Genomic DNA, 22,682 nt, shown 5'->3' with positions numbered 1-22,682 from the left:
GAATAATTCATTTTCATGAATTATTCCATATTGTAATATGCCTAATAATTGGGCAAATGATTGCGGAATGAAATAATGACAGTGAAGAGCACCTGAAAGACCGAACTGAAAATCAGAGTAGGACTGAGAAAAAGAAAGATGGAAGGTTGCTGGGCAAAATGACCAGGAAGCCATTGAATCTTAGCATACCACAACTAATCAAGCATGATGGAGATTATACGCATAAAGAACAGAAACTTTTATAATGCCGAAAATGACAGATTTAGTCATTAGCCACAGTATGGAGCACACATCGGGAGTTACATCTGCCTCTCCCCCAGGAGTGAAGGGTGTGAGAGCCACTGCCTTGATGAATGAGGCTCAACTGCTGTCGATTAGCTGAGCGTCCATAAGTGGGTGAGATGCAGAAGCCAGATCGTCCTCTAAAAATCTCTTTCTCAGCAGCCCGGCCAGTAAGCTTTTTCGGTGACTGTTTACACTTGTGTTGCCTTTTAAAGCTGTGTTTATTGATAATTCAAGCTTATTGATTTCATCCTAGTTTTTTATTTTATTTTTATGGCACGCACAGAAGGTTGTGGAGGGATTCCGTTCTCCTCAGGCCGTCCGAGCGAATGACTCAAATCCACATTAGGCATTCCAGGATGCATTTAGTATTCACGAACGCAGGCCAGAGCCTCTTTTAATTTGGCGGGCGACAGTGGGTGTATGTCAGCGCCCCTACCTCACCTCTGGCTACTGCGCCCCGAGGTAATGGCTGTTTAAAAGGAGGCGGCGATTATAATGGAAGGGTTTTTTTATCCCCTCCGGAATGGCTGCAGACTGTGACGCACGTCACTTGATATTCATTGGAGGCTGTCACAACGCATGCAGCTCAGGGCCTACTCTTATCAAGATAACCATTCAGCTGCTCACGGCTTTTGAGCGCTGAAAGAAATAGAGCAAAAAAAAAAAAAAAAATAACTCTGTAAATAAATAAAAAAAGTGCATTCTATAGGTCACTTTCCAATGACAACGACCAAGGAAAGAAGAAAAATAGTTTGTTCTTATCATAAGGAAAGGGGTGATGCCTTATCTCTGTGAGATGATGTTTCTTTCGTTTAGCTCCCGGCACCCATAATGCACTGCTAGCATGAAAGTTCAAGTGATAATTAATCACAAGGTTTATATTGACTGCTACATTATTATCTCCAAAAGTTCAGGAATTAAAAACATAGCAGACTACCTTCAGGCTTATCTCATTACTAATGCTTGTTTCGGCTTGAAGACGGATATTTTTTCAAGCGTCCTTTACTTATCTCCCAGCCTATCTAAATATTGGTTTATCTCCCATGTATCAATGAGCTCGTTGCATGGCCGTATTTTCTATTAATGATGATTTTATCAGAATGCACCTCGGCTACGCAAACAGGGCATCAATGACGTGCAGGCACAAAGCCCCATTTAATAGCAATTTACAATTTTCGCCAGCTCACTTCATTTCTAAAGATTTCTGTAAATAGATTACTACAATCAAATATGCTGCTGCACAAATCCTATTAGAAAGCACCAGAGTGGAGAAAATAATTTGCAGTTTGATGTGAAGAACTATAGACAAATAATAAAAACCTAATGATTTACAAAATTAGGGTCAGATAGGTGGAACTGCAATAATTCGATGAGCATACCGAGAGAAACATTGCTTTTTTTTTTTTTATCAGATATACACAATAGCAAATCTGACACCAGTCCCGCAGAGGCTAAATGCATGTTGAAAGCATATTGAATTTCCCTCAATTGCGGGTTTTCGCACAGGTAATACGATGCACTAGGAGCCTCTTCTTCAAAATAAGTGACAGTCAAGGAGAAAAGTGGAGTGATTTAATTGGGCCTCGAGTCAGGTGATCGCAGGCAACGGAGGGTCAGTGACCTTTTTCGGGGGAAATAAAGGACAGTCATTCTGAGGCACATCTCATAATCTGTGGAATACATATTCAAGAGCTTATCCATAAACATCACCCTCGAGAGAGAAGTGGTGCCAGGAATATCAGCGTTCCGTTGACCCATGCTTTGCTTAAGCTTCTGCGACTCTCCACTTTTACATATATTACCAATGCAATCACAGTCTCGTTTTTTGTCCTCATGTTGTGGTACTCTCACACACAGACATGCATAGACATATAAATATTAACTTGCATGCTTGGGCCAGGTATGCCTCTGTAATCGCCTCCTCACCGAGAGGAAAAGTTTTTACGCTGTTTGTGATGATGCTTCGGGTTGGAGGCATCAGGGACAAAGTCATTACTTGGACTGAACCCTCACTTGAGGTTCCTCTTGAGGAGGAAAAAATAGCCTAGGAAAGAAATGAAAAACCAGAATAGAGGACTAGCCATGAAAAGAGGATTGTCATTCATCAGCCACTCATTTCACGCCACTGATCTCTCCCATAAAAGAAGTGTAAAAGCTAGAATATGGACACAACTTTGAAAATGTCTTATCAACAGTTCACTGAATATGTATTGTTAGAGGTGAATAGAGGCGAGTGAGACGGTTTGACAAGGTGACCTCGCTGTTTGACTTTTTTCTCTCTGCTGTTGAAACGCTGATGTTTTCGTCTCTGAGACAATGTCCTTAGATTATTAATTGAATTGTGTCCATATTTCCCAACAGAAAAGCAGAGTGAAGTAGTCTGCACATTTTATTCCTCTCCTCTCTTACACAAATACACAATAACAGACAATCAGAAGCGCCGGCCGTGCTTGTGTTTAAGAAGCTTTTTATTGTTCCTCAAGTCTCTGGGAGATTGGGTGGCAGATATTGTTTTTTGCGCTGCCTGTATTGGGCGCCATGCATGGTGTTTGAGGATGCTTATGTATGCAGTTTGTTCCCCCTGTCTGGTTTGAAGTGCTGGGAATCAAGCCCAGACGTTTTTGTTAGGATGCAGAGCTATAGATGTAGCTGTCTACATCTGCAAATGTAGACATTTGTGTTCTGTCTCTCTTCAAATCCTTTAAAGTTGCTTTTTATTGCGTGTTTTGATCATATTTTGAATTTTTGTGTGTTTTGTTTTGAATTGTTGTGTTTTGGTCCAAAAGGACATTTCTGGTCATTGCTATTCAGAACAGACAGTTTTGAATGGTTGTAATTGGACAGCGACACCAAAATATATACAATTCACGAAGACAGAAGGTGAACAATACTGGGTGCATCTCAAATCTATTCACTCTTTCCTCACAATTCCTGAAAACACAGAGCTTTGAGAATGAGTCATTTAGTTCTGTCTAACATCTCTGCCACAAATAACAGTAGTGTCTGGCAGGACTCCTCTGTCACGTGTAGCAAAGATGAAGACTGTGGCACCGGCTCCACACAGCTGTGACCTGCATATTTACCCCGTAAACAAGTCTAATCTGTCCACCCGTGCTCCATGTTTGCCCAAACCCAATTTCATCCTTTGTCCTGATTCGCTGAGGTTGGACTGTACCACACAAGATAAAAATTCAGTTCATCAATCCAGAACATAACTGAGGTTATGTTACACACACACTGTCTAAGCTTAGTTAAAGAGACACCTCTATTTGAAATGTGTACCTCAGTTATTTTTTGGCAGGTCTTCATGTTTATCTGAAGGAGAGCTATAAAGATTTTTTTTTTTTCAAGCTGACGGCTGATCGGAGGTCCTATTCGCTGTAATTATGAGGATAACTTGCTCTGCCAGGCTTCACGACTAGGCTGTTAATTACCCTTCTCATGCCTTAAGATTTGCAGTCTTGCAGCTGGGGAACAGCAAAGCTCAATGGGCTGTGATTGGATATATATATATATATATATATATATATATATATATATATATATATATACACACACTGTATGCTGGCAGTTTTCTTTCTACTTGCATTTGCAAATATATACAAACATCTGCATCAAAGCTTTGGGGATATGAGTCCACATTTGACTTTTTTTCTAAATTGAGTTCTGCAGTGAATAATAAAACACATCATTTTCTTTTAGCTATACACGTGGTCGCATGGAGAGATTTTAAATCACAATAATCAAATAATGGTCTAGTCTGGGGGTTTTCAAAGCTGGTTCATTCATGTTTAAAAAAACACATACTATTAAATAGTATGTAAAAAATAATATAATTTTTAATATAAATTTAATAGAAAGTAAATAATTTCCAGATAATATTTTATACATACAGTATTTATAACAGTATTATTTTATTTTATAAATGGGTCCATATACACATCTGACTTTTATAGAATGGAGTCCCTCGAAAGGGGAACATATTTGGGGGGTCCGTGGCATCATCCAATTAGAAAACGCCTGATATACATCTATCAATTTGTTTATATGTTTTTTTTTTTTTTTTTTTTTTTTAGTATTTGGTTTTAGTAACAAAACGCACATTACAAATAATACGACAATTACAATATAACATACAAATTAAATAAATAGTGCATTCATATTTTCAGCTACAGTTGGTGAATTTACTGTAACAGTAGCATTCAAGTAAGAAATGTAATAAACACATGTGAAAAGAAAACTACATAGACATCACTGAATGAATTAAATATACACTGCTTCTTAAAGCTACAGAAGTTATATTCAGTCAAGAGCAGTGAGTTATTTTGTTGTTTGATTAACATTAATGACATGACACAGACAGCAGCAGGTATATTAGGCTGATGTCACATCAAGACCTGTTGCACATATAGGCTACTACTGACACACATCCGTCAAACTGTTTACATTCTTTTAAGATATATAATGACATTGTTTATGTAAACCTGTGTGTATTTGACTGTTTAAGCACGATAAGATGTGAAAGAGAATTTAGTTCAGTAATGGGGCTGTGTGACAGGCATGCAAATAAACTTTATTTGTATTACTTTATTATTATTTGTTGGTATTACTTTATTATTATTAACTGTAATGTCACTTGAACATAGCCCTACAGCTGGCTGCATTGCTAAATATGTTATGTGAATGTACGTCACATTGTACAGTATGTTGGGATGGGGGTGCCAGAACTGCAATTGATAGAATGTGCACTGTAGAACATAGTTAGTAAAACCTTATCGTAAAAGATAAAGTCTTCAAATCCACCCCCTTTAAAGCACCACCATTATAGCCATACACATTCAGACAGCATGCATATTTAAAAAAAGTCCAACATCTAAAAACGCATTCTCTTCCAATTCCCTGCGCTCCACATAGTTTGTATTAAATGCATCTTATGTATACAAATGAAATAGTGTTCTAATGTTGAATGTGAAACCAGCCAAATTATATTGTTGATTAGTCATTTCGGCAACCCACATATGATTTTATAGAGCGCATGCTTACAGAATATTTAGGCCAGTCATATTTCTTTTCACAATGCTGATATGTCTGTTAATTCAAACTCCATTGTGCTTTTCCCTTCGATACTATTTCTCATGTTCTCTCATTACTGTACAGAATCTGTGGCCATCATTGATATTCATTGAGTTCAGAGAAGTGACTGTGAGTCTGCCTCCTAGTTCCCAAAGTTGATTTGATGCTAGCGTAGCACTAAATGAAATTCAATATGTCTCCAGGAGTCATTTGTGGGCCCAGAGCACATAGCATTTAATAGTTTCAACTTTCTCCACCTTCAAACACTGTTCTAGCATGTAGCGGTGTGTAAGAATGAAGGGTATAGTGAGTTTCTCTCTGTGTTTTCCCATTCTCTAATTGGCTGAAAGACCTGCAGTTTGTCATAACAAGCACTTACTGCGTGATGTATTTGTCAAAAAGGTTTTCCAGAACAAACTCAGCTGTAAAAATTGCTCAGCTGTAAAAAACTCTATAAAACATATTTTTAAAAGAATTATATAAAAACTTAAAACATAAACAATTACAATTAGTATAACATTAATAATTAATCAAAAATTATTAATATAATATATAATAATATATATATATATTTTTTTTAAAGGAGCATTGGAAAAACGTGCCTGTGGCGACATTTCTGCAAGATGATATTACGTTGCTTCTTGCACATTTCACAACATTTTGACAGTGAAATGTAAGTGAGTGGCACTAAAAGTGTGTCCTGTTTTATCAGAAACAGAAGAATATGAATCTGGCAATGTTGGTTGTTGTACATATAGCAGGCGTTCAGAAATGACTATCACAAATGTAATACTGTACCATGTGAGCTACCAAGCAATTTCACTATGTCAAAAAGCCATACATACGAAGCTGGTTATGTGATGCAAATGTCAAAATATATTAGTTTACAAATCATGTATGATGGAAAGTATTTTTTATGTGTTAACATTATATTGTTCAAGTAACATAACATACAATTAATCTTGTGTGGAAAGGTATAAAAGTTATTGTTCTTTTATGATCACTAGTGTTTATTTCAGCTAGAAACAGAAGTTAACTGTATAAGTAAAAAAGTGAAAAAAGGTAAAGAAAAACCTAAAGAAAAATTATATGAACCTAAATTGCACATACTTAGCAACATTTCCCACACCACAGTAATTCCTCTGGTCCTAATAGCCACAACACTATACGACTTTCTTCTTTATAAGCTTGCAGGCAAACCCGTCCATTTAACTAAATTATTTTTCCACTTGGGTTACCAGCATTTGTGCTTTTTTTTTTTTTCACAGCATGACCTTTGTGAATCAAATAGCCACTGGAACCCTCAAAAAAAGAAGAAGAAAAAAAAAAGGTTTGCCAAAGGGATTCACAGACATGCAGAATTTGGAATTCATTTGTCAGTGTGCTCCCACTCACATATTGTTCTTTTCATAGACTGGATTTTTATAAATGCCATTTGTCAGCACAAACATGACTAATATAACTTGGAAATAATCAAAGAATAATCTCTTGTTTTGGTTGGTTTTAGTCATGGTTTTGTACATTTCTTTTGTGTTTATTTATTTATTGAAGATAAGATATACATGCTAGGATATGAATTTAAATTGGTCTGTACCAAACACAAAAGCCATTGTATGTATACAAATGTTTTGTCAGACATTTGATGTTAGCATTGCCTACATTTTGGTTCAGTTTTCCCCATGCATCTTTGCAGTAGGGTGTAGTTTTAACTGATTGATGTGTGATGCATGTACATGTCAGGTGGTTAAAGAATGCACATCCTCAAACCGGTGTTCTGAAAATGACTCCTGTGGGTAAGCAAGCGTTCCCCACCCATTATTTCATTGCATCAAGATGTGACAGCTCACATCACAGTTGAGATATGCACTCTCACAAAGCAACATGCATTAATGTGCACTGACTTCTAGCTGGTTTAGCAACCGTGCGTTTTCATGAAACTCTGTTGCTAGAGCGTGAACTAAGAATAATGTGTGGTGTGATTTTGATCGTGGCTCATAGCCTAGCTTTGCCATATGTCATGATTGTCAGCAGCCACTAATCCTCTCCTGTCTACAATGTGAGAAAAAAAAGGAAAGAAGAGAGATGCCTGATTTAAGCGAATGCCCTGGGAGTTGGATGCTAATGTCAACATTTTCAGCAGTTAGAACCCCTCTGAGCCTTAACCCCTGACCCTGGCCCCGGCTTAGGATAAATCAGAGCGCTGGTGACATTTATGGAGGAGTGCGTCTCTTCATGTGCAGATGATAATGATTCTGTTGTTTTTAACTATTGACCGAAGGATCAGGCATTCGCTTGACACACATGCTAGGCATCGAAAACAAAACACTTAGCCTTCTGGGTTTTAAACAGAGATTATAAGTTTAATTCTAGCCATGCAGGTTAAACGACTAGATTTATTGTCTTGTTGCCATGGTAGAATACAGATTTCCTCCCAACTAGTTTACAGTGTATTGCTATAAATAGTTAAGCAGCCTCCCATCCACACAGATCTTCCCCCTAGAAGGATTTTCCTTGATTCTTGATGTGTCAAGGGTGTTTTTCAAACCCACTGGAACTATTGATTGCAAGCAAGAGTTTTGATTAAACTGAGATACAAAGATCACAAATCAATAGTTGTGCTGTAGTTCAAAGCAATTGCTGATAGTTGTGCCACTTTGATGAAATTTGTACACTCAAATTTTAAATGTACCCTTTAGCTTACAAACACCAGATGCCCTGACAGAACGTAGTCTATGCTGTTCACTACAGATTATTTTCAGAGAAGTGGTTCAAGTATTACATTTAAAATAATGACTCCTTATTATCCAGGTAATTCATTAGAAGAAACAATAAAAAAAAGGCAGTGGCTATTTGTACTAAGTGCAAATAACAATAGATACTATTTACACAAAGTATAAATAGCGATAGTTGCTATTTACACTAAGTTTAAAAAGTAAAATATTATATTTACACTAAGTGAAAATAGCGGTATTTTCTTAGTGATATGCTATTTTTCACTATGTAAAAATAGCAGTATTTTCTTGGCAATAAGTGTAAATAGTAGTTAGATGCTATTTATACTTATGAATTGTGAGTGACAGATACTATTTGCACATCAGTGCTGTTGTACATTAAACGGTATGCAATACTAACAGAGTGTAAATTCTTATATTTATTACAATTATTTAAAGTTGCAGTTGGCAGTTTTTCCTCTTTGTCGCCATCTCTGTTCAAAATCTTCAATTGCAGTTATTCGCGGAATTATCAACTTTACGTGAGTTGTACTTCGACACGGCACAGCGCGAATGAACACAATGTTTGAGGAGAGTGTGCAGCTGTCAGTCGCCGCGCCGGTGTGGATACTGTCATTCAGAATCACAGATTATTCTTTTTGGAAGTATGACCAACATAATAATTTTCACCGGAAAATGTCATCCGAAAAAGTAAGAAACATCCACTTTTGTTCTGTTTCTAACATTGCAGTAAATAGCGCTGATTAAATCTAACAATCGCTTATCATATCACGCAAAACCGTGCAAATTATACTTTGTTCTCAAATTGTTAATGTTAACATGTAATGTCCTTCTGATATGTGCCCTTGTTTTCGCATGGGCCGGTTGCAGTCTCTTTTTTTCTGTAGCCACTCCGAAGTCCGAACGAAGTCTTTTGCATTTTACAGCGGGTGAATCTCTAGTTGTCACTGGTGATTGTCGTTTGAACCTTTCTGGATCCGCCATCAAATTGATAAGTTTAATTATATCAAGTGCTGTGAGAAAAGGTTATAAATCTCCACCTCCAACATCCTCACACGCAATATAGCCTACTAGCCGAGACTCTTCTTTATGTGTACAGATGTGACGTAATGACGCAAAGACATGCTCGAATCTCCCGCGGAAATCCACCAGTACCACTGGAATTAAAAACATTATTACAAGCTTACCGCTTTGATTCGAGCTAAGGCAAGCAGAGAGTTTTGAACACTGGCTGGTTGTGTATTTTCTCAAATATGTATTTTGGATAATTTTAAACCCAAAAAAAGCTACGGCCTGCAGCTTTAATGGATGCCGCCTTATTGGGACAATACAGCCCTCCCTACACCTACTCCTAAGCCTAAACGATGAACACTTTATTATTAAACACATTAGACACTTTATTTCCACTTTTCAAAAAAATTCTTAGTTTTTATTGAAAATTAATGCCTTTCCGATCTGATATGTGATGGGAAAAAGGAAGTAGAGTGAGTTCGGCAAAAGGTGACACCCCCTACACTATTGCTACCATTTGCAATCCAGAGTATTCCGTAATTTTGTCTGACCCAACCAGATGTCAGTGGGCGGAGTTAGTGTAAAAAGCATCTGCCAATAAGGTGGGCTTTTTGCACTTAGTTTAAATAGACACTTCGTTAATGGAATAAAAAAGGGTAAGATGTTTAATAGCCTGTGAATATTAAATGTACTAAATAAATACATTTTAGATTAGATTCGATTCAGTGTGCTGAATACAGGTACAGAGACAATGAAATGAAGGCCCAGAAGTAAATAATATACATATCCCTTGTCATGAGATTATAATGGTTCATAAATCCCAGAGGAATCAAACTTAGAGACACAGAAAACAAATTCAAGCCCCAGAGGATTAACGATCTCATTTTCCAACTTGCTAGAATAAAAAGAGGATTGCCCTGCTTCCTTTGATACTTTCCAAATGACTATCTTCTTAATTTCTTCTGCTGCACAGTAGGCGTGACGGTGTGCACTGGGGCCTGGGAGCTCCGCTCAGAACCAACCAGGCAGATGAGCCGCCTTTTGTGCTGCTCTTAAAATGGTGGATTGTGTCAACTGCCGTTGAAAGCCTCATGAGGCACATTCACGTGTGTGTTTGGATGTGTGTGCAAGTGTGTGAAAAGGTCATTATGTAAAGGTGAAAAAGCACTGGGTAAGATTTACAGGCAGTAATGCTCAACTCAGTGAAGGATTGGTTGGGGAAGATACTTCTCAACAGAAGAGACCTGATAAGACGATATCATCTGCCTTGCAGCAATTGAAAGGTTATTCTGCTTGGTACAACAGAAATGTGACATGAATTGTCATTTGATGTGGATTTGATAATGTTGTGAATGTGTTGGGACTGCTTATGGTATTGTAGAATAGTAAAAAACATAATACAACAGTCAATTTAAAGCTTTTCAATTAAATCAGAGTAGTGTATATTTCTAACTATGGTTACTTCTTTGTAATTTCCATAACTAGCTTTAACATGCAAAGTGGAGCTGAACGAGATCAAACTTTTCGTGGTTCACAACCAGTGGTGACCAAAAAATAAATAAAAAAATGTTGGAGAGAAGATCAAGGTCCCATAATCCAATTTGCAAATGTAAATTTTGTGAATTACATTCTAGCCTTGGTACAAGTTCTAGTAAAATACAGTCATCCAATTGTTAATACACAGGGATTTCTTAGAGTGAGTGTTTTTATGTTTTTAATTTTAAGGCTTGTTCCTTGTGCAGGCTTTTTCAGTTTTGTGCAGGCTTTTTCAGTTTTACTCTATAGTTCATTTTAGTTTGTATGTGTCCAATGTGTATATACAATATAAATATGTCATTGTCCCTAATATTGCTGGCATTACCTTTGAGATTTTCCCAAAATAACGAGAAGTGACAGGGAAGCACATCTCTGCCAGGGCAGCAGAGTCACAGTTTAAAGATCTAATTAATTTTGTAATTAACTTTAAGATTTTTACATAATTACATGAGAATAGGTTTATTAGTCATTACTAAAACGGTCATATATTTGAGCATTCTAATTTAGAAAAAAAAAAAAATGTACCTGTAGGTTTAAAGTTATTAGACTAAACATTGATTAAACATTCAAACTGTCATGTCATCCTCAGTGAAGACAGTTATGGGAGTTCAATATGACTCAGTAAGATCTTCTAAGATCATCAAAGTGCCTTGGCATAAGATCTTCTAAGATCATCAAAGTGCCTTGGCATGTGTGATTTCCTTAATTGTAGCCCTGACAGACAAGAGATTTTCCAAATTGACTCTGGAATATGACTCATCAACCTGAAGCTGTGCAGTTTCAGATTTGCAAGGATATCATTTAATAATAGACATACAGGTTACAGATGGGAAAGTTGTTACTTAACATCTGATTTCATCCAGAAAGGTCCCGAAAAGATTGATAACAAGCGTGATTGTGTTCCTCTGTCTACATGTCCCTTTGTTTACTCCCTGCTGGTCTGCACGTCCAAGGGCTGTGTTATTATATCACTGCATTTTCCCATTTTGAGTCATTTACACCTAATCTGTGGCTTGAATCTGTCTCAAAGGAGTCCTGCTGGTAGGTAGTTGTCACCAGATGTTTTAAGGAAGACTGAGTATCTTTGTTGAGTCAGCGGTGCATGACAGGGGTGGATTGGGTCGAAGGATTGAGGACAGGCATCTCCTTGTTTTAACCGCCTCTCAAGGTCTCTAAGCCATAGTTAGAGGGAAGCTTGAGCTTCAAATTGCTTGTGTTGAGAGACAGATGCATTTTTTCTAATGCCCTAAGAAATGATCCAAAAGCAGATTCATAATATTTTTTGAGGATAAAATCTGACTCAGACTCTGCAGTTTATAGTACGCCACTATTCTAGCTGTGTTTGTTTGTTGGTTTATTTTATTTCTCTTGGTATTAGGACTTTTAGCTAATTTCGCATTTGGCACATTTTTTTATTGATACACATTTAAAAGTGCAAAATATTTGCTCGATCTAAAAACAGGCTGGGAAAATGCTATACTTTTTTTAGTGGCAGCCTCCCACTGTGCACCTCTCTGTGGAGGGGTTAGGGATATAGGTTCAGTGTCACAGCCTTCTGTTCAAAAGAGTCTATGTCTTCATCAATGATAAGAGGAAATTGGACGCAGTGAAGTGCTCTCTGACAGTGCTTTATGTTCTCTGCTTTTGATTTCCCTTTGCTCATGTTGTTTACCCTCAACCCTTGCTTCCTTTTCACATCTTCTTGCTCATCACCTTGACGTCTTCTGTGTTTGTTTAACAACCATAGAGACAGTTTCGGTTCTGCTGCCCGCACCCATGAGTGAAATCTGTTCAGTGGCTATGAAATTGTGAGTTTAACATGTTGCTTTGTATCTTTTCTATGTTTGATCCCCATATATTTTTCTCCTCAATCCTGCTGCAAAGCCATCCTGGCACAACAATACATTAAAAAAAAAAAACTCTCTAAATTTTCCAATGGGCGATCTTCTCTGTGAGACAGTTTCAAATCATTCATTCCATGTATTCTGTATATATTTATTTATCAGGTAGTAAACAGTGAGCATAAGGGCTGTGATGTTTGCTGAATGGACATGTCAGTTGCATTGGCTATTGTCCTGCTTAAGTTCAATTCAGATTCACACGCTCCCCATTCTATTATATTTTGATTTGATGTGGGAATCTTTTAAACAGGTTGCCTCTATAGTGTATTATGCATATTTATCGTGTATAGACTATGCGAATGAGCAAAAGGAGCAAATCAGGGACATTTTCACTAATTTACTGAAAAAGTGGCATATATTTACGAAATCCATTGTGGTATTTTGGATCATTTAAAAAGATATTAATATATATTTTGAATATATATTTAAATTTGTTATACAGCTCTGGATTATTATATAGTTTTCAATTTAAGAGACACACATGCCTCCTTTTCATTCTCAGTTTTAAGCAGTTCTCTGCCAGAGCAGCTGGATAATCATTTTCAGCCGCTCTCCTTTTCAGTTGTGCACACTATTGAAGGTTTAATTTCTCTGTTTACCAATTCAATAAATTAACCTCTCCTCATAGATGCTTGGTGAAAAGGTATTGCAAACCGAGTGATGTTTATCAATGCACCATTTGCTTTTCAATCATCTCTGAAAAAGTCAAACAATAAAGCTGTCAGTCACGTATAGCTTAAGCATGGGAGTAGCTTGCAGATGCTACCGGTAAAGAGAGTGGTTTTAAAAAATAAACAAACTACACAGAAATTCAGAGGAGGGAGCTTTATTGAAATATGCCTAGTGACTTTAAATATCGGAGGTGGCATGCCCTAATAAGTTGTCTGGGGTCTGGGACTTAAAATGGCTCCCTAAATTCACCCAAGTTTGTCACATAAGCCTGATAGTCTCATTTTGCGCTCACTCCAATGTCTCCCTGCATTGCATTGGTGGGATCCATGACTTTTTGCCTGCTGTCCCCCAAACCTCAAGAATCCCAAGTATTTTATTTTCCCTTTGCCTCAAATCAATTCCAGACACCGCAGTTTCCTGCTCCCCGGATCCTCCGAGACGAGGCTGTCTGAAAACCCTGACTAGTCCTCCATTTTCCAGGAAATGAAAAGGTTTGGGAATGAGCTTTGGCAGGGCCTCACCATTCACCTCTTTGTAATGTAGCTGCTAAAAGAAAAACATGCAAGCACATCTACCACAGTGACAAGAATATTCTGCGGCCTTGTGCGTAGGACAAAAAAGAAGACACAGGGCCTTTATTAGCCTTGTACATTTTAATAATGGATGAAGTGTCTTGCGGGTGATTGAAGCTCTGAGGAGATGCAGCTGTCTTTAGTCAGTGTATTTTATAACCTAGTCATTAGTATTCTTGGATATACAGTGAAGCTATGAAGTGCTTATTGGAATAGCATAATAACTGAAGACATAATTAGGATGTTATTGATGTGTAAAGAGGGGAAAAAAGAAGAAAGGAACAATTATCTTTAATAATTAGAAACCATGTTAAATGACATCCAAGAAGTCAAGTGAGAGGCTATATAACTTTGGAATCATCATTCATGGCTGAATATTTTAAAGTCAGTCATGCATAGACCTCAATGACTCCATTTAATACTGTTATGTATGCATCCTTGAACTGATTATCTGTCATCTTTTTGTTTATTTGTTCTCCTTTTCCTTGATAATTTCTTGAATAGTATTATTGTATTGCTTTCAGTTTCCATGACATCGTCTACAATATATGAAAGAGGAAATAAATCATATTTTACTCAATTTAAGCATCTATTCGTGAAAATTAACCGTCTATATCGTAGTAGTGCTGTATTAATTTTTTTATTATTATTATTTAATTTAGGCCAGGAAAAGCAAAAGCTGGCTTTGAGTATTTTACAAATTGATATTAATATGCCTGTATTTGTGCTTGCATGAATAAACAGAAGGATAATGTGTTAGCTGAGATGAATAATGAGAGGAATTATCATTACCAGGCATGTGCAAAAGCTGATTCGTGTGGTTAATAGTTATGGCTAAAGCCATAATGAGTTTTAATGATCTGGTTGAGTGACTCAAACACACGTCCACACCAAATGTAGGTCCACCTGTTTCCACACCAATCACCCTTACACTGTTTGTTAGAAATTGCTTGTTATCACGACATTCTGTTTTGTTTCAACTGTTTGACGGAAGTTGATGTTCCATTGGAAATAAATACGTCTCGTAGAGTGGATAATCAAGGTATGCGGGGAATACAAGGCACACACTGTTGCCTTTAGGCGTCTAACCTTCCTGTTGTTCTAGGTAATATAAGTAGAGTGCTGAGCCTTGTTTGCCCTAGTAAGGCGATACTCAGTTCACTTCTCCAAGGGCACGTGCTGCAGAACAGACAGTGGCGGAGCCTTGGGCTCTTCTGAAATAACATCATGAGAAAGTGTAAGGGCGTTCAACTCTGTAGTCAGACTTGCAAGACTCCACCACCGTTGCTTCAAGAGGCTCACTGGTTGTTAGCAATTGCGGTTTTCCACTAACATGCCATGGTGGCGACAGCAGCAGCATCAACATCTCACACGAAAGCAAAAGCAAAGGCAGAACGTGTTCCATCACGTTCCCTCACCTCAATAACTAAGAACCCTGGCCACAACTGTTAGCATATTCATAATCCAGACCTCTCAGAGGAAGTGCGGGAGGCAGGAAAGGAGAAAAAGGCATGAACATTAGTCACCTTTTTAGAATACAAATCAGCCCTTTAGCCGTGCACTGCAGTGAGCCAGGCTGAGGGATTTTTGTTTGCGAAACACCTCCACCGATTAGTCTCTGTAATTGAACGGCAATTAAGAGTCAGGTTTCGCCCTGTGAGCACAATCGCTGACCAGGGGAAGTACTGCTGGGTAATGAGAAACCAAAAAGCTCTTTTCTCCGTGACAGCATCGGGAAAGGCTTTGATGGCAGAACTTTGAAGTGAATAGATACGCATCTCAATTCCCAGGTCCATCACGAGCACATGTAGTGTTTAGAGGTTATGACTTCCTGTTACATTGCCACTTTTTAAAAGCCTTCTATTTTCTATGCCTCAAATAGAAATTATCCATTTGAAAGAAAATCTTTTTATTTCTGACGTTTGTTCTCAGAATTATGGTAGAAAGTACTAAAAGTTTTGACCTTCATCACACTTTTTTTAGAACTGTTATGTGAATGTTTGAATGTCACTCTGAGATCCTTAAATGTGCACATTGCCAGTGCTAAACACTTGACCCGGTTTGCTTATATGAGAGCTCTCTATGATGTAGTGGCATTCAGATCTTTGCGTCTTGAGAGTGGATCTCTGAGCATGCCTGAGGAAAATGTGAGGATGGAGGAGTAGAATGAGAGAGGAGCAATCTTCACATAAGTTCAAAAGTCACACTGACTTTGAAAATACAAAGCTAGAAGGAAGCTCTCACTGTCTGTGGTGAAACACACCTACTTAAAGATGACATGTGTAATTGTTTCAATATTTATACAATATATATTTTTTTACATTCCCAGTGAAATATCCAGAGACAACCCCCACGCAAAGTTATATTGTGTGAATTTCCATAGAAATTACTGGATTTCGTCAAAAATCGATAAATGTGAGCGCACCTTAAAGCTGCCGTCGGCAAAATTTTTTTGATCATATTCAGTGAAATCGACACTATAATCCGACAGAACAACATAAATAAAGTGGTTTAAAAAAACCCCGAGCTTCTAACTCCACCTGGAGCCTGTTATTTGTTTTGCAAAAATCCACAGCTCCCGGTTCATCATGTCCAATCAGCGCAGGGGGGTGTGAGATCTGACTGTCAATCACAGATCGGGCACACGCCACCCCTCGCGCACGTTACAATCACATGCACACGCCGGAAGTTCGTGGAAGTTCGCGGAAGTTCGCGCAGTAACGAAGAGTGATGGTGGAAAATCAAGTAAGCTCATTTAGAGTATAAATGACGTTAGCAATTGCAATATATCGGTAGATTAGCCAGGACAGCATACCTCCAAATAATCCATGGTGTTGATGGATGCTGATGAGACGGGCGCGTTCACTGAAAATCTGGTGCAGGTGCACACGCACTGACGAGCATGAACTCGGTCACGGTGGGAGGGTATCCGTTGATAGTGGGGGAGGGCCATGAGAGTTGTAAACATTCAAAATTGTGCCTAAATCCACTCAATCTGCCAGACTTGCCGACTTCAGCTTTAAGTCAGCCATTTGTTGGTTGACCAGCGGCATAAGTCATGGTTTGGACAATCTGTTTGTACTGTCATTATTTTGTCATGTTAATTACGCATAGTGCTCTTGCTTGAACCATTAAGCATGCCTGTAAAATTTACTATTATAAATGCTGTGATTCATTAGATTCAATGGAGGTGAAAAGTGCAATTATCTCTGTTTATGCAGGCTGAAATCTGAGGTGTAGCACTATAATACAGGTTCCAGCCATGCAGTGGGGTCTGCTGTATAACCATTAGGGCGGTAGGATGATGGTTAACAAAGAAGGGGGAAAAAGCAGGCTACTTTCTGTAGATGCTGTTGAAATTCCTCTTAATATACACCAGGGTAACATGCACCCAGGGCTCTTCGACACATCTTCAAAGCCAGCCACCAAACAGGCAGGCAGTACTTAAAATAATATCTTTCAGGAAGCTCTTGCAAATATAGGTAGACTATACTGAAATGTACAGTCAAACATGGTTCTGACTGTACAATCCTAACAGACCATCAAAACCTGTGACATTAGCAAAGGCACTATTGGATCATTTTATATGAAACACCATGTACTGTATACTTTTGAGCAACAGGTACATATTCTGTTTACAGTTAAAATGGCAGCTATGGTTGCTAGAAATTCACAGTAAACAATAGTGACAATGTTTCAGGTATTATGGGATGCCTATAATTGCATATAAACTTGCAGATAACAGGTTTTTACTGTAGCATTTTTGACGGCTTTTTTTTTTTTGTAAAAATTGCAAACAATTTTTACAGTGTATTGTCACTGCATGTAAAGCTTGGTAAAAGTGCCTGAGAGTCTCTGTCTTAAATAGAAAGATGCGCTAGAAGTATTGGCTTACAGCAAAGCTGTTCATCCCATAATACATAAATGGAGTCATGTAGATTTCACCGTGATTAATGTAGGATGAAGTGCATAGCCAAATACATAAACGCACAAGATTAGTGTTTTAAATAAACAGTAAAACAAAAAACAACAGCACAGTATACACATAGGCTACTTTAACATGAGCACATTTACACAATCTAACTGTCACCATGATGAGAAATTGCTACACAGCATCTTGGTCATCTTTATTTCACTTTGCCAGATAAATAGCAATCCTGTAAGTAATGGTAAAAAAAAAGAAGAAAAAAGGAAATCTCTGGATGTTTAGCACGAAAAGTCACTTAAGTTTAATATCTAATGTAAATGTGTGTGAACGTATGATACATGACACAAATAAAGTCTCAGAGACTTGGGTGAAAACATTGAGAGTAGCTGCTGATGATCCAAGCAGAAAATACTAGCATAATTAAAAATACACCCCGAGATTAATCATCTTTATTGCTACACACCACGTCTATCCATGTGTGCTTCTTCACGGTCTTACATCATGAGTGCTACTGAGAGTTAAAGTGAGTGAAAAGAAAATGAGTGAAAAATTGAGTAGATCTGACCACACCATTTTCACATTAGTGTTTACTCTCAAGCCACTTTTCATTAGAAACTACATTTGTGGTTGAAGATCCAGAGTAGCAGAGTGTGCTCGCTGCTGAATTGCTGTAATTTACCTACTAAAATTCAGAAACCAACAGGGTAAGTGGCTATTATCTGAAAATACTGTGCAAAGAAAAGGAATGTTGTTTCTCTCATGTCTCAGTTTTTTACTGAAATATAGATTCACTTCTGTTTGATTTCAAGTGTCATTCCATAACCCTTCCTCTTTTGCTCTCCGTTTCCTTTTCTTTAGGAAATATGATAGGAAATTAGATTCTTCTCAGGCTTCTGAATGCTTGAAATAGGCCATGACAGAGCTTCTGGATCCAGTTTGACATTTATCCTAAGAATTTGAAATCTATTCATCCATCCATTCATCTGTTTATTTGTTTTATATCTTTATACTGGTTGGGCCAGAGGATCACTTCCAGTGCCTTTCAGATTCTGCAGTTGCTTCATTTCATCCCAAGGCTCTTGCAGTGGCAACTGAGTCCATAACTCTGCATTATGATTGAGGTCTTGGTATTTTATAGTGCAGAATTTAATATTTAGTTTACGCATGTGTAACATATTCCACTGAATATATCCCACTAAACTATTAATTATAGGCTGTGAGGCAGAGCGATCATTTGTGGTTGCAAAACACGGAGGCATTTTCTTCCCTTGCCCTCCATTAAGCGTAACTTTACACACTAGCAGTTTCTTAGTTTTTGTTCCAGAGTAAAACTAAAATTGCTCTTAAATTACAATATCTACATTTTATTTCCTTCGTCAAATATGTTTTAAGATGCTAGAGCAGAGCTTGAATCCCTTCAACAGAGATACAATTCTGGCCGATAAGACCGCTTGATAAATAATGGTATCACTTTAACAGATGTTACAGACATTGCAGGGTTGGTGAATTCATTACCATCTTTGAATGACTCCAATTCAATTCAATTCAACAAAAATGTATTTCAGTCCTCACAGATAATTTTCCATAATAAAGACAAAAAATATACATAATTACCAAAAGAGATGTCGGCTGAACCTACTTGGTTTGTTATACAAATGTTTCAGTCAGGGCAAGAATAACTCACTCTAGGGGTTAGACCATTTACTGTAATTTCTCAATGTTTTTTTTTTATAAATCATCAAGTAGTTTGGTGCTTGAGACAAAGAGCATGCACCCCTGATGAATAAGAAAAGGCTGAGAACTATTCTTAGAGGAATGTTGTAGGTAGGACAGTGGAGTGAAAGACAGATCAGGGAACTCTTAGACATTTAATCAACTATAGCTTCATCACACGGGAAATCAATACCAAAAAAAATGTTGTATTGATTACAATTTTATTGATAAGAGTAAATTGAACACTATACTTACCATTAATATGACTTCTGGTAATGCATTGTTTTAGTGAGTTATTTGTCAAGTCAAGTCACCTTCATTTCTATAGCGCTTTTTACAAAACAGATTGTTTCAAATCAGCTTTATTTTGATAATAGAAAATGAAAGCTACAAAGATTGTTTTGGCTGTACACCAGCTCTAGAATAAAGTCATTGTCTAGCTTAAGTAAGTTTTTGATTGATAAATTTCCGTTGTAAAAATCATTAGTTATTAACTTAGTGGCCGCTTACACGACACAGTTTTGAAAACAGAAAACTTGTAATGCGTTCTGGCACCGGTCTTTGTAATTTGTCTTCACATTAGATTTTTAATGATAAGCAAATGAGACAAACCACAGATTCAGATCGGAGACTGGCAGTGACACTTTCATTTGAGCAGAATTTCACAGACGACATTGTTAAACTCCAACATACATGGTTTCCGGTGTTGTCAGGTCATCAGGTTTTTTTTTTTTTTTTTTTTTTTTTTTTTTTTTTTTTGCAGCACAGAGAGAGAGAGTGCATGAGCATGGTTGCCAGATTGAGAAGATCAAATAAATCACTGGGCAGAAAATTTGTCTTTTTAGGAGAAATCCCCCGTTTGGGGACCTGGCAACCCCAAGCAGAAAATATAGTGGAGGCTTGTGTTGTTGCCAATGCAAATGGAAATGTCAAAAAAAATAAAATAATAATAATAAAAAAAACCTGTTCAGGACATTTATTCAGTGGGGATAATATTGCAACAATTATTTTTAATTAATCGCGAGAAGCAGAAATCGTTATCATGATTAAAATATGATTAATCGTGCTTACATTGCAAAACCAATCAATAATCATTATTGAATGTATAGTCATATAGCCTACTTTTACATTTTAATTTTACTTAATTTTAATGAATGTAATAAATAATAAATATTTCACAATATTTTTTTACTGTATTTTTGATCAAATAAATGCTGCCTTGGAGAGCATAAGAGCCTTTTTTGAGAAATGTATATAACATATTACTGCCCAAAACGTCCTATAGCCTGTAAAACCACCCCAACTAACAGAGCATTTTGACATTTTGGTGGCCTGTCAATAATGAAAGGAGGGAATGTCTTCTTTCTCTATCACCACTGCCAATTTACAGCCAAGACTGACAAGAGCGTGAAGCAATAATGTAATCATTATAGGGCTTGACACAGTGCAGAGGTCTGCCACTTACTTCCCAAGTTCTCTGCTGGATGCACTTTATTTGGGAAATATCTAGGGCTTTACTTTGTAGACTGGTGATTGGTTGGGTTTTGTCTTCTGTCTCGCTTATCTGCCCCTCTGGTGCCTTTCAGACTCTCTCTGTACGTGTGTGAAGTGAGGATTTGACTTACTATGATTAAGGTAAGGATGGTGCAGCGTGTGTGCGTATGTGTGGGTGCAGTGGGCCACCGTGACTGTTGTTGTCAGAGCTGAAGGTTGTTAGCGACTCAGTGAATGAGAAAATACCCGACGGGCCTCACTCCCATACCATGTCCGCCTACACCCAGACAGAGAGCGATGAACGGACTTTATGGGATTTCACCCAACACCTCAAGTGGTTAATTACGGGATGTGTAACCTGACAAGTGTTTCCACGGTAAAGTTCTGGAAAGTGGAAAGGGATGTTATTGACAGCTGTTGGAGAACTGGTCTTGTGTTATATTGATATGAATTTTATGATATATTTAAGTAATATTAACGTTTATGTGTATGTGTGTATATATATATATATAGAGAGAGAGAGAGAGAGAGAGAGAGAGAGAGAGAGAGAGAGAGAGAGAGAGAGAGAGAGAGAGAGAGAGAGAGAGAGAGAGAGAGAGAGAGAGAGAGAGAGAGAGAGAGAGAGAGAGAGAGAGAGAGAGAGAGAGAGAGAGAGAGAGAGAGAGAGAGAGAGAACAGAAATATTTAGTAACATTATAAAATGTCTTTACGGTTACTTGTGAGCAATTTAACTCTTTCTCTTCCTAAAAAAAGTTGCCAGCCACCGCCAGTATTTTTGATCGTTTTCACAAGTTTAATGGCCCCCAGAATATTTTGTTGTATGAAAATCTGATATGCCATTGTATCAAAAGGAATAACAGACCCTCTGCTTTAAAAAAATAAATATAATTATTCTAGTGACATGCATTCCTTTTTTATCAACACTTGAATCTGGGTAAGTTTCATAAAAAAAGCAACATTTTGAGCAAAAAGCTTAAGGTAGCTTTCTCTCAGAAGGTGCCTAGCGCTCCCTAACTAACAGTAAAAACGCGGAAAAACGGATTCTCGGATATTTCCATCAATGCGGAGAAGCTTTGTATCACAAATGATGCAAATTTACGTCAGTGGCAGGGAAAAAGTTTATGTGTTCTTGGTAAATAAAAGTATGTATACCCCCCCCCCCCCCCCCACACACTCACTTTGTGTTCTTCATTTATTTAACAGAAAGGGTTTTTTTTTATTATTACATTTTCATATAAACAGCCATGAGACCTGCAGTGCCGTGTGGTTTATATTCTGAAACATAGTGAATAGCTTACCGCAACAATGGTTTGCTGGTAGACCGCTGGCTGCGTTATGTCTAATTGAATAGGCGCAAATGGGCTTACAACCTCTGATGCTTAATTAGTTCAGGGTACACTGTTACAAAATGAATTAATACATTTCAACACAGTCAATTTAACTTGATTCCAGTGTGGTCTGACAAAAGTAATGATGTTGTATATACAGTGGGCTACAAAAGTCTGAGACCGTTTTTTTTTTTTCTCATTTAATGAATTGTTTTCATTACAAATTATATTGTAAGCATAACAATTTGAGCTAAAAGTTTAAATGAAATACTAACATTACTTTCAGATTGGCTTTGTATTTGATTTGTCCCCTTTTGCTTTTATGGAGCTCGGGTGCTGCTCCCATTAACTCCACAGGTGTGTTTGTAAAACCTATAATGATCATGTTCTCCAGCATGATTCAAGCCAAAGAGCATCCTGTGCTTCAATAGAAGCAA

The 22,682-nt window shown here is 37.5% G+C and overlaps 1 protein-coding gene and 1 long non-coding RNA gene across 2 annotated transcripts in view; one reads left to right on the top strand and one right to left on the bottom strand.

Moving 5' to 3' along the window:
• cdh11 (cadherin 11, type 2, OB-cadherin (osteoblast)) overlaps positions 1 to 22,682 on the top strand; it is a 57,613-nt gene that overhangs the window by 18,367 nt on the left and 16,564 nt on the right. The window lies entirely within an intron of this gene.
• LOC130083426 (uncharacterized) lies at positions 8,979 to 9,370 on the bottom strand. Its single transcript, XR_008806832.1, has 2 exons — positions 9,197 to 9,370; positions 8,979 to 9,130 (listed from the first exon to the last, which is right to left on the bottom strand). It is a non-coding gene; the product is annotated as an uncharacterized LOC130083426 (long non-coding RNA).

Source organism: Rhinichthys klamathensis, unplaced genomic scaffold (genome assembly GCF_029890125.1).
Source record: "Rhinichthys klamathensis goyatoka isolate OS25496 unplaced genomic scaffold, OSU_Roscu_1.1 h1tg000055l_1, whole genome shotgun sequence".
Lineage (NCBI taxonomy): Eukaryota > Metazoa > Chordata > Actinopteri > Cypriniformes > Leuciscidae > Rhinichthys > Rhinichthys klamathensis.
The sequence above is the reverse complement of the archived record's forward strand: the minus strand, read 5'-3'. Positions and strand labels throughout refer to the sequence as shown.